The sequence below is a fragment of the Pyrus communis genome, chromosome 2, assembly GCF_041283825.1.
Source record: "Pyrus communis isolate YQ-2024b chromosome 2, ASM4128382v1, whole genome shotgun sequence".
Lineage (NCBI taxonomy): Eukaryota > Viridiplantae > Streptophyta > Magnoliopsida > Rosales > Rosaceae > Pyrus > Pyrus communis.
Window position 1 is genome coordinate 3,028,793 of NC_142566.1, and position 16,433 is coordinate 3,045,225.

The 16,433-nt window shown below is 35.6% G+C and overlaps 1 pseudogene; it reads left to right on the top strand.

Moving 5' to 3' along the window:
- Positions 1-1,852: 1,852 nt before the first annotated feature.
- On the top strand, positions 1,853-7,818 carry LOC148698355 (uncharacterized; annotated as a pseudogene).
- Positions 7,819-16,433: the final 8,615 nt, after the last annotated feature.

The window sequence follows — 16,433 nt, forward strand, 5'->3', positions numbered from 1 at the left end:
TAGAAGGAGTAAAAGGACAAAAATTCGAAAGGACTTTGGGCCTGATTTTGTGACCTTATTAACCGAGACAGAACCTCAATCATTCAAGGAGGCCATGTCCACTCCTGAAGCTCCATTTTGGAAGGATGCAGTTAACAGTGAGATAGATTCCATTATGCAAAATCATACATGGGAATTAGTCGATTTGCCCCCTGGCAATAAGCCAATTGGGTACAAATGGATATTTAAGAAGAAATTAAAACCTGATGTTACAATTGACAAATATAAGGCTCGTTTGGTAGCTAAAGGATACCGTCAAAAACATGGTTTGGATTTCTTTGATACATACTCGCCTGTAACGAGAATTACGTCAATAAGACTGTTGATTGATATAGCTGCACTCCATAACATGGAAATACATCAAATGGATGTAAAGACTGCATTCTTAAATGGAGACTTAGATGAGGAAATATATATGGAACAACCTGAAGGGTTTGTGGTTAAAGGTCAAGAACACAAAGTTTGTAAACTTGTGAAATCACTATATGGGCTTAAACAAGCTCCAAAGCAATGACATGAAAAATTTGACCATATTATGATAACACACGGTTTTAAGATAAACGAGTGTGATAAGTGTGTCTACACAAAAACTCAAAATAATGCTTGCATTATGTTGTGTTTATATGTAGATGATATGCTTATAATGGGAACTAACAAAGAGATAATAAATTGGACCAAGAAGATATTGAAATCAAGTTTCGATATGAAAGATCTTGGATTAGCTGATGTTATTCTTGGTGTAAAAATAAAAAGAAACCAAGAAGGATATATTCTTACACAGTCCCATTATATAGAAGCTACACTTAGAAAATATGGTCATTTGGAAAGTAAAGATGCAATTACTCCTTTTGATGCCAATAGCAAACTTAAGAGAAATAGAGGTGATGCTATATCTCAACGTGAATACTCACAAGTTATTGGACGTCTTATGTACATTATGAACTGTACAATGCCTGATATAGCATACTCAGTGAGTAGACTGAGTAGATATACATGCAATCCTGGGCATGATCATTGGGAAGCTTTAATTCGAGTATTGAGATACTTAAAGCATACAATGAATTATGGATTGCATTATACAAGATATCCTCCTGTGCTTGAAGGATTTACTGATGCGAATTGGATATCGGATAGTAATGATACAAAATCCACAAGTGGATATGTATTTACTTTGGGAGGAGCAGCAATATCTTGGAAATCTTCTAAACAAACATGCATAGCCCGATCAACTATGGAATCGGAATTTATAGCTCTCGATATGGCTAGAGGAGAAGCTGAGTGGCTAAGAGATTTTTTGGAGGATGTTCCCATATGGCCTAAACCTGTAACGGCAATATGTATACACTGTGATAGTTTAGCTGCACAATATCGAGCTAAAAATAGTGTATATAATGGGAAGTCTAGACAAATTAGACGAAGGCATAATACAATAAAGCAATGGCTCTCTAGTGGTGTAATTTCTATTGACTATGTTAAGTCAAAAGATAATATTGCGGATCCGCTTACTAAAGGTTTGTCTAGAGAGCAAGTTAAGCATACATCGAGGGGAATGGGTTTAAAGCCAATAGAGTAAAATGAAACTGCTAAACGGAAACCTAACCTAGTTGATTGGAGATCCCATGGTCTAGGTTCAATAGGCAAACTGGTTTGGCTAGTTTCAAGAAGAAACACACTTACATACCCATTCCTATGATGGAAGAAGTGTGCTGACTGCTGATGATGTAGGATACATTAGTTTAATGATATTGATACTTGTAAATCAAGTGGAATAGTAGCAGCCTATTCTTAATCAATATCACCTATATGAGAGTAAATGTGGGGTCGCATTTATGAGAATTACATGGCTACAGTCTCTAAAGCTCTCATGAATCCAGGATTTGTTCAGGACCAAAAAGAACACAAACGTATGAATTTGTGATGTGTAAATGTGGCATATGTTTTGCTTATTGTCTTAGTTTACTGCGGAGATGAACAGTTCAAGATTTTATATTCATTGCGTCATCTAGTAAATCCGATAAGTATATACTAAGGTAGGTTCAAGTCCAAAAGACACCTCTCCTGATGTATGTCACATCTATTGTTTACTCTCGTATCTTAGTGTGTCTAGGACCAAAGAGTCGTCTCAAATGTGGGGTATTGTTGGAGTTTGAGATCCTCTTGTCCCACATTGGTCAATAGTATTTTTTCACAAGCCTTTATATAGGCTTATTCCCTTTTCTTAGTAATTAGAACTTGGACCATTTGGAAATGGATTGAAGGCTTGGGCCTTATGGTTGTGTGGATTAGGCTTGAATACAATTAATATTAATTAATCATGACAAGGGCCTTGGGCCTTGGGGCACTTGGGGCCTTGGAATTTAAAATTAATCAGATTCATTAATTTTAATTTTCGGATTAAGTTTTTTAATTAATTTATTAATTAAAAAACGTTTTGATTAAAAGACATAGCTATTAGAAAGAGTTGTACTTTTTGATTAAAAGACACAGCTATTAGAAAGAGTTGTGTGCTTTCAAATACACTGAACATGTATTTGAAAGGGTGTGAAACAGCCTATATATTTGCAATCACAGTATCTAAGTGATCATTATCTTTTCTTCCACCTTATCTTCCGTACAAAATTTCCAGAGAGTAAACACACAAAGCAATTCGCTAGAGTTCTATAATCCAGTGCGGGTTGTAGAATTTGGTAGTTGTATCCTGGTCGAGCAGACGTTGTAGAACCACAAGCACAAGAGTGGGACGAAAATACTGTTCGAAGGACATAGCTTTTACGCTAGCCTCTACCTTCTGTGATCAAGTTAGTATCATTGTATTTTTATATTAGTTTATGTATTTGTTGTATAATTTCATTCTGCACATCAAGTATATTTGGTAAATAAAATATTAGAATTTCAAGTTCTGTTTATTTCTGTTATTTTTGTTTATTTCTGAATTGTTCTCCAACAGCTACACCATGCATCTCTATACAAGTAGTGAGATTCTTGTGTTGAAAAATTAGTAACATAAAAAGTAAAAATTTTCACCGCTTACATAATAAAATGTGGTGTACCACTTGTGTTATGGGTGGAGAGCTACATTTATTATTGTAGGTATGTAAAAAATGTGAGGGAAGGTACTATAATCTCGTAAGATGTATTTTCATGTGTATAATAAATAATATATATAAAACTGATATATGTAGATTTCACTCTTACCTACTTAAGGCAAAAGAAATAATATACATATACATAGTGTAGTACTGTTAAGTTTCATAAACAGTGTAATATTGTTAAGTTTCATAAATAGTGTAGTAAGTTTCATAAACAGTGTATTACCTTTAAGTTTCACAAAGAGTGTAATAAGTTTCATAAATAGTGTAGTAAGTTTCATAAACAGTAGAGTACCATTAAGTTTCACAAAGAGTGTAATAAGTTTCATAAACAGTATATGTGAGGATGCGTGGGTCCTGCTCATCAATTTTTCTTTTAATGTATAATTATGTATTTTTCATTTAAATTTAAATTTTTTTTGTCATTTTTATTAAAATTTAACATATACATAGTGTAGTACTGTTAAGTTTCATAAATAGTGTAGTAAGTTTCATTGTATTACCTTTAAGTTTCATTTCATAAATAGTGTAATAAGTTTCATAAACAATAAAGTACCGCTAAGTTTCATAAATAGTGTGGTAAGTTTCATAAACAGTATATGTGAGGATGCGTGGGTCCTGCGCATCAATTTTTCTTTTAATATATATTTATGTATTTTTCATTAAATTTTAAATTTTTTTTGTCATTTTTATTAAAATTTAACATATACATAGTGTAGTACTGTTAAGTTTCATAAACAATGTAGTACTGTTAAATTTCATAAATAGTGTAGTAAGTTTCATAAACAGTGTAGTACTGTTAAATTTCATAAATAGTGTAGTAAGTTTCATAAACAGTGTAGTACTGTTAAATTTCATAAATAGTGTAGTAAGTTTCATAAACAGTGTATTACCTTTAAGTTTCACAAAGAGTGTAATAAGTTTCATAAATAGTGTAGTAAGTTTCATAAACAGTAGAGTATCGTTAAGTTTCATAAATAGTGTGGTAAGTTTCATAAAGAGTATATGTGAGGATGCGTGGGTCCAGCGCATCAATTTTTCTTTTAATATATAATTATGTATTTTTCATTAAAATTTAAAATTTTTTGTCATTTTTATTAAAATTTAAGAGTTTTTCTTTAAAATTTAAGTCTTTTTCATTAAATAAAGTTATAGCATGGTTTTTTTGTTAAAATAAACTTAACCCAAGCCCTTTTCATGAAAGTTCCCTTAAACTAATTAGTCAAAATTGTCCCGGACCCTATTCACTATGTGAACCAAAAATGGGAGTTGGATACTCTCTAAGGCAAAGCCTCAGGATTCTCCTGACCCACTAACACGGGCCGTTGGATTTTGATCCAACGGCTACAATTATTATAACTTTTAGAGGGGCCCCCTATTTGTAGTCGTTGGATCAAAATCCAACGGCCCATGTTATTCGGTCAGGAGGATCCCGAGGATTTACCTCGGAGAGGATCCAATTCCCCAAAAATGTTCTTCGAGTCACTTATGACCACCTCACCCTTAGATATGGTATTGAGAATTGATGTTAAAACATTAAAAAGACATTTATCTATCTTTTTACCTCTCATGTTATTCCATGACATTAACTGTTTTAATTTTTCCGTTTTCACTAATACCCAACTATTTAAAATTTTCAATTTAAAAAAAAATAAAAAAAAAAGAAAAAAAATGAAAGCTACTTTAATGAGTCTTAAAAACAATGAAATAATACTAAAAATTGAAAACTGAATTGTTATTAAAGGGGCGTTTGGATCATAGAGAAATCAATTTGAACAACAAACTTACAAATTCTATCAAGCTGGACCTCCATCCAACAACTGATTGAAATTAGAAGAAGCTATTCAAAGACACATTTCTTTTATTAAGTTTGATTCATCAACAACAATGTCGAATACCCTTGAATTATTTTTTATTTTTTTTAGTCAAAAATATTATTTACACTAAGAGGTGGGAGAATGAGTTAAGTCTCATAATGGACTAGCAATAATGTAGTTTAGATTTGTTTTTAGCGAGAATCGAATATAAGACCTCTTACTTACAAATGAAAAAGAATACCATTAGACCGTAGTACTAAGTAGCCCCTAAAATGATTAATTCCCTAAGAATCTCTCAATATCCCAAAAGCCAGCCTCTAAAATCCTCTAAAATCGAATCGAAAAGCAAGCAAGGAAGCACAATAATATGCACAAGTAGTAGTCTGTTTGGGGGATGTGGGTGCACTTACAGTAATCCCACTTTTGTTTATCTTCATGAGAGTTCGTGGCAATCTTTGCGCCATTATCTTACTCGTCTTCTCCTTGTGAAACTTTAGCCACAAAATCAATCACAAAACCCATTGCAAATTAGAAATAAAAAATGGAAAGCATAACCAGTGGTGGATTCAGAGTTTTAATATGAAGTGGTTCCAATTTAGAGTTGAACTATTCGGGATGAGATTGTCTAAACTAATCGATAATGATTTTATTTACATCGTTTCATGCATCTAATTTCCACATATATTAATTATTAAAACAAAAAATCCTATCAATTAACAAAGCTAAAAACATATATATATAAACTGTTGTAAGCTTATTTGACGGAACTATTCTCAGGAAATACAGAGAGGAAGGCTGGCAGTAGTGAGAGAGAGGAGAGAAGGATTTAATTGTTGGAAATGTGTTGTATCACCTCATTGTGCCTTTATTTATAGTAGTAGGATAGGTAAAAATCTTACCCTTTTAGGATTACAACTCTTAATAGGTAATGAACTCCTAATAGGAATATAAGAGATATTCTAGATCCACTGGGATTTACATAATCACATTCCTATTCTAAATATGACTGCAACACTCATATTCTAAATATGGCTGCAACACTCTGCCTGAGTTAGACATAACTTCCAAATAAGAGAACTAGAAGCGATTCAATTAAGATAATTTACGCATACCGATTCCTTGGACGAGCTTTTGAAAAGTAGACTTGAGCAATGACTTGGTGAAGAGATCAACCAGGTTGTCCTGGGAACGGATTTGCTTGGCTTCAATGTTCTGATGTTGTTGTTGCTGATGAGAATAAAAGAATTTTGGTGCTATGTGCTTGGTGTTGTCTCCCTTGATGTATCCATTCTTTAACTGCTTGATTCATGTTGCACTATCTTCAAGGATCATCGTAGGAAGGTCAACAACGGAAGTAAGACCACTAGTGCTTCGAATATGTTCCATAGCTGCTCTCAACCAAAAGCACTCGCGCAATGCTTCATGCAGGGCGAGAATCTCAGCATGGTTCGAAGAAGTCGCAACTAGCGTTTTCTTAGCAGACCTCGAAGATATAGCGGTGTCTCCAATGGTAAAGATATAACCCGTTTGAGAATGTGCCCTATGTGGGTCAGATGTCACAACTAGTGATGGCCAAACTTTTGCTAGAATGCGTACTCATATAGAACAATTGGCACATTCGAATAGATCACAAATATCTGATGTGATGCTTTTAATTCCTCCCCATAATGGTGAGCATTGTGTATAATTATATCTATATATAGATATATTATTAGTTACAAAGAAAACTCTTATACTGAGCGTTGGATATTCATGTAAAAATATCAGAAGAAGAACATGCAAATAGAACCAATCATCATGTGCGCTAACACAGAGGAAGAAGAAACCACAATTGTGCTAGAAATTATAACGAGAATCGGGGTATCCTAGGTTGCCAATTACCTGCTCTAACCACATGTCCGTACTGCTATGCACGATCGTTTGTTCGAGAAACTTCGAATATGTGTTGCTTAAAAAGAAGAGTTGTTTTACCCCCAATACAGTCTCCACCAGAAATGGTTGCTCTGTTCTTTGACCAAACAACTGAGGGTAGACACTTCAGGCAAAATATTCAAGCTTACAATACGCATTTGCATTCACTTCAATTGGAGTACATGTGGATGAAAGAATAAATATTGGTGGTGGCAGGATTTACACATTTCGTGCTCAAGGTGCATTATATCATAAGATTGGTGGACTTTTACCAAATGAAAGGAACATACCGTGATTTCTACAAGCTTATATATATGACACTAAACATGAAGTTGAAAACCAAATGTGTGAACCTGAAGTTTTAGATAGACGTGTCGTTGAAAAGATACAACAGATGTTGAACAACCATAATCCTTTTGTTCATACATTGCGAAGCCTCGGACAACAACAAGATTTGTCGAATTGCAAGTTGATTGTAAAAGAGCAACCAATAGATCGGCGTTAGTATAGTCTACCATCAACATCACAAGTTGTAGCAATTATAATAAATGGAGATAATGCCAGAATTGCAAATGGAAGGGATATCGTAGTGGAGACAATTATCGGAAGACTTTCTCATGTTCGATACTACGTTGGATTTTATGATCCGTTACAATATCCACTATTGCTACCTTACGATGCATATGGTTGGGATGTTAATAGTCGTGATGATGGTGGAAGAGCAATAACATGTTGCGACTATTATGCTTATATTTTACAGGTTTGTACCGATAACATAATTTACTTACATATATAGATAAATGATGATTCCCATATTAAAAGCCATATATGGAATACTTTTGCAGATACGCCATAATGGATCCTCACTTTTGCTTCGAGGTGGGCGTCTCTTGCAACAATATGTTGTAGATAACTACATTAAAATTGAATCACAAAAAATTAGATGGTTGCGTTCTAATTAAGCCACAGTTAGAGCTGATTTCTACAAAGGACTTGAAGACTCTTTAAATGCAGGTCAACACAATGCAGGTATATATATCGTTTAAGTCATCATTATTTAGGAATATAACTTTGTTCAAAGTGTGTACAATATATATAGCTACTAATTGAAAATAAAAAATTATCAGGTAGCATCAGGCATAGAATTATTTTACCATCATTGTTTGTCGGGAGCCCACGTGACATGTACAAACGATATCAAGACGCAATGACTCTGTTTCAAAGATTCAGAAAGCTAGATCTTTTTATTACCATGACATGTAACCCAAGTTGGGAAGAAATAAAAAACGAATTACTTGCTGGATAAACACCACAAGATTGTTTTGACTTACTCACTAGAGTATTTCGTGCAAAACTTGAGCAACTAAAAGAAGACATCATTGAAAAGGGGGTACTGGGCAGTGTTGTTGCTTACGCATACGTTATTGAGTTTCATAAACGTGGTCTTCCAAATGTGCATATGTTGTTTGTGTTAGATGAAAATGACAAGATCAATGACCCAGATGAGTATGACCGAATTGCTAGACCTGAAATACCAAATGAAGACGTAGAGCCTCAACTTTACAATGTGGTATTAAAGCATATGATTCATGGCCTGTTTGGGATTCATAAACCTCAATCTCCATGTATGAAAAATAGGAGTTGTAAGAGAAAGTATCCCAAACAATTTGCACCAGTCACTGTTCAAGGGAATGATTTGTATCTAATTTATTAAAGGTGAGGAAATCGACTGCCAGTCTCACTTGATCAACAAGAAAACATAATGGTTGATAATAGTTGTGTCATTCCATATAATCCATGGTTGCTGTTAAGGTATGATTGTCACATCAATGTTGAAATTTGTGCAAGCATAAAAAGTGTCAAGTACTTATATAAGTATGCTTATAAGGGCCCAGATAGAGTGACAGTCGAACTATAAACAGACTTGAATACGATGAAATAAGGCAGTTTCAAGATGCAAGATGGGTTTGCGCACCAGAGGCATTAGATATTCAAGGTCATTATTAATCGAATTTACCCATTTGTTGAGCGATTGCAAATACATCTTCCTAATATACACCAAGTTCAGTTTCATGCCAACGAGAATATAACAAATATTCTACATGATGAGAGTACAAGAAAGACAATATTGACTGAATTTTTCACACTTCATCATGTGGAAGCAGAAGCGTGACGGTACTTATACATGGAGATCCCATCACATTACAAATGGATTCAAGCTCAAAGAAAATGGTCTAAAAGAATGAATCGTAACAAGGTTATTGGGTGAATATATGCAGTTTCACCCGCTAAAGGAGAACAATTTTACCTTATAGTCCTTCTTAATCATGTTGGAGGACCAACATCCTTTACAAACTTGAGAACAGTTAATGGGGTTTTGCATTCAACATATAAGTAGGCAGCAGAACAACGAGGTTTGTTAGAAAAAGATGATAGTATTCGACAATGTTTGCTAAATGCCTCCACAATTTAGATGTCGTCGGCTTTAAGAAGATTATTTGCCACCATATTGGTATATTGTGCACCAATTGGTGTTCGAGGTTTATGGGATGAGTTTTATCCATACATGATAGAAGATTATGTTTCCACGAATAACATAACTTCCACACTTGCTACCAACAAACTTTTGCGTGAGTTGAACACACTTTTGGTTTAATTTAATAAGAGTATAAACGAGTTTGATTTGCCCCAAATGACAAGAGGAGTTGAATCAAGTTCAAGAATGACAAGATGTATTAAAGATGAAATATCCATAGGTATTCCACAACAAGATCTTGATGCAATCGAACGCTTAAATGATGACCAAAGAAATGCATTTCACAAAATAATGGGTACAGTTCAACAATCGGAGAATGCAACATTTTTTGTGGATGGTCCCGGTGGAACTGGAAAAACTTACTTATATCGCGCATTGTTAGCAAGCTTGAGAAGGTTGAGGCACATATTATTAGCAACAACATCATTAGGAATAACAACTACGATATTGCTTGGTGGGAGGACAACACATTCTAAATTCAAGATACCACATAGTCTCGATGCATCATCGATGTGTTCGATCAGTAAGGAATCTGATTTAGCAAAGCCAATACAAAAAGCAAAGGCAATTATCTGGGATGAACCAACAATGACGCATCGTCATGCATTTGAATCACTTGACAGAATGTTCAGAGACTTAACAAATATTGACTTACCATTTGGGGGGAAGATAATGATATTTGGGGGAGACTTTCGACAAGTTCTTTCTGTTATTTGGAAAGGAACCAAGTTCGAACTAATCCAAGCCAATGTCGTTAAAGCATCATTTTGGTCACAGGTAAAAAATTTAAAACTCACACAAAACATGAGATCCATAAATGATCGTGAATTTTTAGAATTTTTACTTCGTGTTGGTCATGGGAATGAAGATGTTATTATGGATGAGATGGTAAAACTGCCTGAATGCATGGTGATACCATGGGAGAGTGAGCATTCCATTAATCAATTAATTGCCAAAATCTTCCCTGACTTAGAGGATCATATAAATGATGCAACATAAATGGTGGAAAGGGTAGTGGTAACTCCTACAAATGAAGACGTTGATATGTTGAATGAAAAGATAATCAATATGTTTCCAGGTTTAGAAGAGACAATGTATTCATTTGATTCAATTGAGGATGACACAAGGAATTTGTATAAGCCAAAGTTCTTGAATTCAATCTCACTTGGTGGTTTGCCTTAAAAGAGATGCTTCAATCATGCTTTTAAGAAATATTGATCCGAAATTGGGATCGTGTAATGGTACAAGATTATTGTGTTGTGGTTCTTACCCAAATCTATTGATGCTAAAATTCTAATTGGACAATTTGCTGGATCCAGAGTTTTCTTACCAAGAATTCCTCTTAAGTGGAAAGGGTAGTGGTAATTCCTACAAATGAAGACGTTGATATGTTGAATGAAAAGATAATCAATATGTTTCCAGGTTTAGAAGAGACAATGTATTCATTTGATTCAGTTGAGGATGACACAAGGAATTTGTATCATCCAAAATTCTTGAATTCAATCTCACTTGGTGGTTTGCCTCCGCAGAAATTAACTCTGAAAAAAGATGCTCCAATCATGCTTTTAAGAAATATTGATCCAAAATTGGGATTGTGTAATGGTACAAGATTATTGTGTTGTGGTTCTTACCGAAATCTTATTGATGCTGAAATTCTAACTGGACAATTTGCTGGATCCAGAGTTTTCTTACCAAGAATTCCTCTTAAGTGGAAAGGGTAGTGGTAACTCCTGCAAATGAAGATGTTGATATGTTGAATGAAAAGATAATCAATATGTTTCCAGGTTTAGAAGAGAAAATGTATTCATTTGATTTAGTTGAGGATGACACAAGGAATTTGTATCAGCCAGAGTTCTTGAATTCAATCTCACTTGGTGGTTTGCCTTCGCACAAATTAACTCTGAAAAGAGGTGCTCCAATCATGCTTTTAAAAAATATTGATCTGAAATTGGGATTGTGTAATGGTACAAGATTATTGTGTTGTGGTTCGTACCGAAATCTTATTGATGCTGAAATTCTAATTGGACAATTTGCTAGATCTAGAGTTTTCTTACCAAGAATTTCTTAAAAGTACTGATACTGCTGGGCTTCCATTTAAACTTACAAGAAAGCAGTTTCCAGTGAAACTAAGTTTCTCTATCACTATAAGCAAATCTCAAGGTCAGACAATACCACATGTAGGCATTTACCTTCCAGATCACGTCTTCAGTCATGGACAATTATATATGGCTTTATCGAGGGGGCCTCAAAATCAAGTGCAACTGTGATAGTGAAAAATGGCTTCATAATAGGCCAAGAAGGTGTATTTACACAAAATGTAGTATACAAAGAAGTCTTACTTCATTCTAGCTAATTATGGTGATTTCCAATAGGTAACAACTTTATTAACGATAACCTTTTAGTATGCATTTTTCACTTATCAATTAACTCTTTTTATTTGATTTTTAATTTTCTGACTATCGTTTGTAGATTGACAATGAAAATTTGGAGCCTCAATCATGAACAAAGGGGTGGAAATTGCAGCATTGATGTCAATATGTAAAAATTCTTTTCAAAAGAAATAGTGACATATAGACTTCATGGGTATTGTGAATAATGTACATATTGTGATGTAGGTTTTTTATTTTGACATTTAAGTTATTTTGTATTTTGCAACTACTCCTATTGTTCACATAACCCTAACTTGTTTTCAACTACTCCTTTTTTTTATTACATCTACTTACTATTGTTCACATAACCCTGACTTGTCAAATATTCACTCACACGGTTATACCACATCTACCCGGAGTGATCTGGTCAATCTAATAGAGAGAGTGTTTTGTGGTCTAGAACTGTTTGAATCAGTCAATGGAAGTCCTTTTGGAACTTTCATGTATATTTCCGTATCTAGATCCCCAAAGAGATATGCGGTTACAACATCCATAAGCTGTATATTCAGTTTTTCGGAAACTACAAACTGATAAGCTAGCATAACGTTATGACGTCCATTAAGGGGGAATATGTCTCCCTGTAATCAATTCCAGGGCGTTGAGAGAAGCCTTGCGCCACGAGGTGTGCTTTGTACTGCACTATTTCATTATTCTCATTACGCTTCCTCATAAGAACCCACTTGTAGCCCACGGGCTTCACATTTGGAAGAGTATGAGCTACAGGCCCAAACACCTTACATTTCATAAGCGAATCGAGTCCGACCTGAAGTGTTTGTTTCTAGTGTGACTAATCAGTTCTACGTTGGCGTTCATCAACAGAACGTGGTTCAATGTCATCGCTAAGTATGATGTTAGTAGCTATTGTATACACAAATGCTTCGTCGAAGATCATCTCATTCCAATTCCAAACCTCATCCAATACTGCGTAGTGGACTGAAATCCTGGGATTCTCAGGAGGTCGGTTTGTCTCGTCTAAGACATCACCGTAATCTAGAATAATCTTATGCGTTGGAACAGATGAGTGAGCGATGGTCGGATTTAAACTAAGCTCACTAGTTGGTATCGATTTCCTCTTCAGGGTTATGAATCCTTTGAACTAAGGGGTTTGCCACACTTCAGGGTTGGAGCAGATGATTGGCTAGCCGCTAATGTACCATGTCGTGTGGAAGGTGCGACATCCTCACATTCAGGGACGGTACGACCTTCCTAGGCATTGTTAGAACATACGCAGGGTATGTCTATCCTTGCAGGTACATTTGTAGCAGGTATATGTGATCTTATCACCTTAGCTAGATCGGTAAAAGCATCTGGCATGCTTTGAGCAATGCTCTAAAGATCTATAATTTGTCACACCTTAGTTTCAGCCTGGACAATACAGGGATCTAAATAAGACATAGTGGAAGCATACACGACAATTCGCAGCGTTCTTCAGGAATGTTAGCATGCTTATCTCCCCTTAACGACACGAAGACTATCTCATCAAAGTGACAATGCGCAAAATGAGCGGTAAAGAGATCTTTTGTCAAGTGTTCTAAATAACGAACAATTGATGGCAAATCATAATTGACATAGATTCTTATTTTCCTCTGAGTACCCATTTTGGTACGTAGTGGCGGAGCTATTGGCACATAAACTGCGCACCCAAACGCATGTAAATGTGAGACGTCAGGCTTGTATCCAGTAACCAACTGTAACAGTGAATGAGGTTGGGTAGCGGTGGGCCTTAGGCAGACCAACATAGCTGCGTGCAATATTGCATAGCCCCAGGCAGATACCGGTAGTTTGGTTCGTATAACCAAAGTCTGAGTTATCAATTGAAGGCGTTTTATGAAAACTTCTGCCAGGCCATTTTGGGTTTGAACATGGGGTAGAAGATGTTCGACTTCAATCCCTACTGACATGTAATAATCATCAAAAGTCTATGACGTAAAATCTCCATCGTTATCCAGTCGAATCAACTTAATCAGATAATCAGGGTGGTCAGCCCTTAACTTAATAATTTGTGCTAGAAGTTTTGCAAATGTAGCATTGCGAGTGGACAACAAGCAAACATGTGACCATCATGTCGATGCATCAACCAACACCATAAAGTATTTAAATGGTCCGCATGTTGGTTGGATTGGTCCACAAATATCCCCTTGAATTCTCTGAAGAAACTTCGGGAGGTTGTGAATAATCTTTGTACGTGAGGGTAGAGTATTCAACTTCCCTAAAGAACAAGCGTTGCATGGTGAGAATCCAACGTAAGGACGTAAATGATGTCCATGTGATGATTTGAGGATACGGCGCATCATATCATGTCCAGGATGTCCCATATGGTCATGCTAAAGCAGCAAAGTTTTCTGGAACTCAAGCACATGGTCGGCCACATAATGGGCTTCTATGCCGCGAATGGTTGTGATGTACAACCCACTCGGGAGACGTTCCAACTTCTCATGAATATGTTTCTGGCCATACTCGTAAGAAGTGATACAAAGAAATTCAGAACCAATTTCTTTAGTGGTTTCAATATGATATTGATTATCTCGAATATCTCTAAGACTCAGCAATGTTTTTCCAGAACGTGGAGAATAGAGGGTCTTTTTATAGTTAAGACTATACCATTAGATAACATGATACGGGCCTTTCTATATCCTTCAATCAGGTTGGATGGGCCTGAGAGAGTTGTCAGAGGTGCTTTCTTAGGTATGAAGTTAGTAAAATAGTGTCGTTCACGCAAGATGGTGTGCGTGGTAACACTATTAGTTAGACAACTAACTTCCTCGCTAGACATACCTAGAAATAAATTGATTGAATTGTTCACATGCATAAATATAATTCCCTTCATTCAATTAATCAATTTGAGAAATAATATCCATAAAATAATTATCCATAATTCAAAGCAAACCAAACCAAACAAATTATTCCAAATACTTAGAATTTTTTTCCAAAATTAAACCATAAACCTAAAAATTAGGGGGGGGGTCCGGCCACTCCTAGTGGGTTTGGCCACCAGGACTAAAATACCCTAAAAACATGGCTAAAAATTATTCATCCATAGGAGCTGATACCTCTTGAAAATCTGAAATCTCCATGGATGTAGTAGGATTTTCGGGTATCTTGACATACACGTGACCAATGATCCTTTGATCCCCAGCAGTAGCACATGTCCATTTTAGTGGAAGCTGATTGAACGGTAGCTTTTCCCTTGTTCTTGAAATTTGGGGCCTTAGGGGCAAGAAGTTGGTGCTTCTGGGTTAAATTTCCTCCCTTGGGGCGGCACTGTATTAACCTTGGTCCTGTGGTTGGGCTTGCCGCCCATTGCCACGACCACGATGATTTTTTCGTCATTTATGGCTGCTAGAATTTGTTGCATACACGTCAAGCGTAGTATTCGAGCCAGTGGGTCGAGCTTGATGATTTTTCATCAAAAGCTGGTTCTGATTTTCAACGAAAAATAAAATAGAGATCAAATCCGAAAATTTGGTGAACTTTTATGCCCTATATTGTTGCTGTAGGACAATATTGATGGCATGGAAGGTCGTATATGTCGTCTCCATGAGATCTGATTTGATTAATTCCAATTTACAGAACTTAAGCAGTGATCGAATTTTACAAACTTCAAAGTTATATTCATTCACGAATTTAAAGTCTTGGAAGCGAAGATGCTGCCAGTAGTGTTTTACTTCAGGCAAGCAAATGTCTTTCTAGTGATCGAAATGGTCAGCCAGAACAAGCCAGAGGGTGCATCAGCGAGGTACTTAGTTTGTAGTGCATTATGGATGTGTCTTCGAATGAAGATCATTGCATTAGCCTTCTGAGCTTTATCGATGGGTTTGTCATCGGGGGGTGCCTCGATGGAGGTTTAATACCTTTTATAGTAAGATGGTGCTTCACGTCTTAAACCCATTTTTTGTAGTTTCTTCCAAATACTTCCAAAGCGGTGAAATCAAGCTTGTTCAAGTTTAACATGTCCCTAAAACGGAGGGTACAATAAAATGTGGTTAGTCATATGGTAATCCATAAACATACATTGTAGAACATTCGGGTTCTATAAACATGTAATGGTTTAATTTAAACATGAAAGCTATAGGTTTCATATGGCATGTTTTGAATGAAAACTTCGTGTTTCAATGGCACTAAATATGAAACTCCAGGTTCAATTTAGTTTTATGAATGATTAGTTCATAAATGAGAGGTTTCTGCAAGAAACACAGAATGTAATATGCTGACTAAAGTGTAGTGGATTTGAGTTTCTTTGGGAACTCAAGTGTAAGTGTTCAAGACTATGAAAGGATTCAACGGTTCAAAGTATACAAATAAATTATTGAATCGTTAATGTCCAAAAGTGATATTCAGGTCAATAATTTTGGATTCATTATCAAATTAATGGACTGCAAGTCTCTTTTAATTAATTCAATAGATCGGGACCAAAAATGGTCGATCGTGGAAGAAAAAATAATAATAACTTTCGGGTTAAAATTATTTAGAATGCAAAAATTAGCATTGGGTCGAAAAAGCATAGCCCAAAAAGGGTTTGGGCTTGGGTTTGGCTACAAAAGTAGCCCATATGTGGCTATAGGCCACGGGCCGAGACAGGTGATTCTAGTAGCAGCTACTGGCTTTTGGGCCA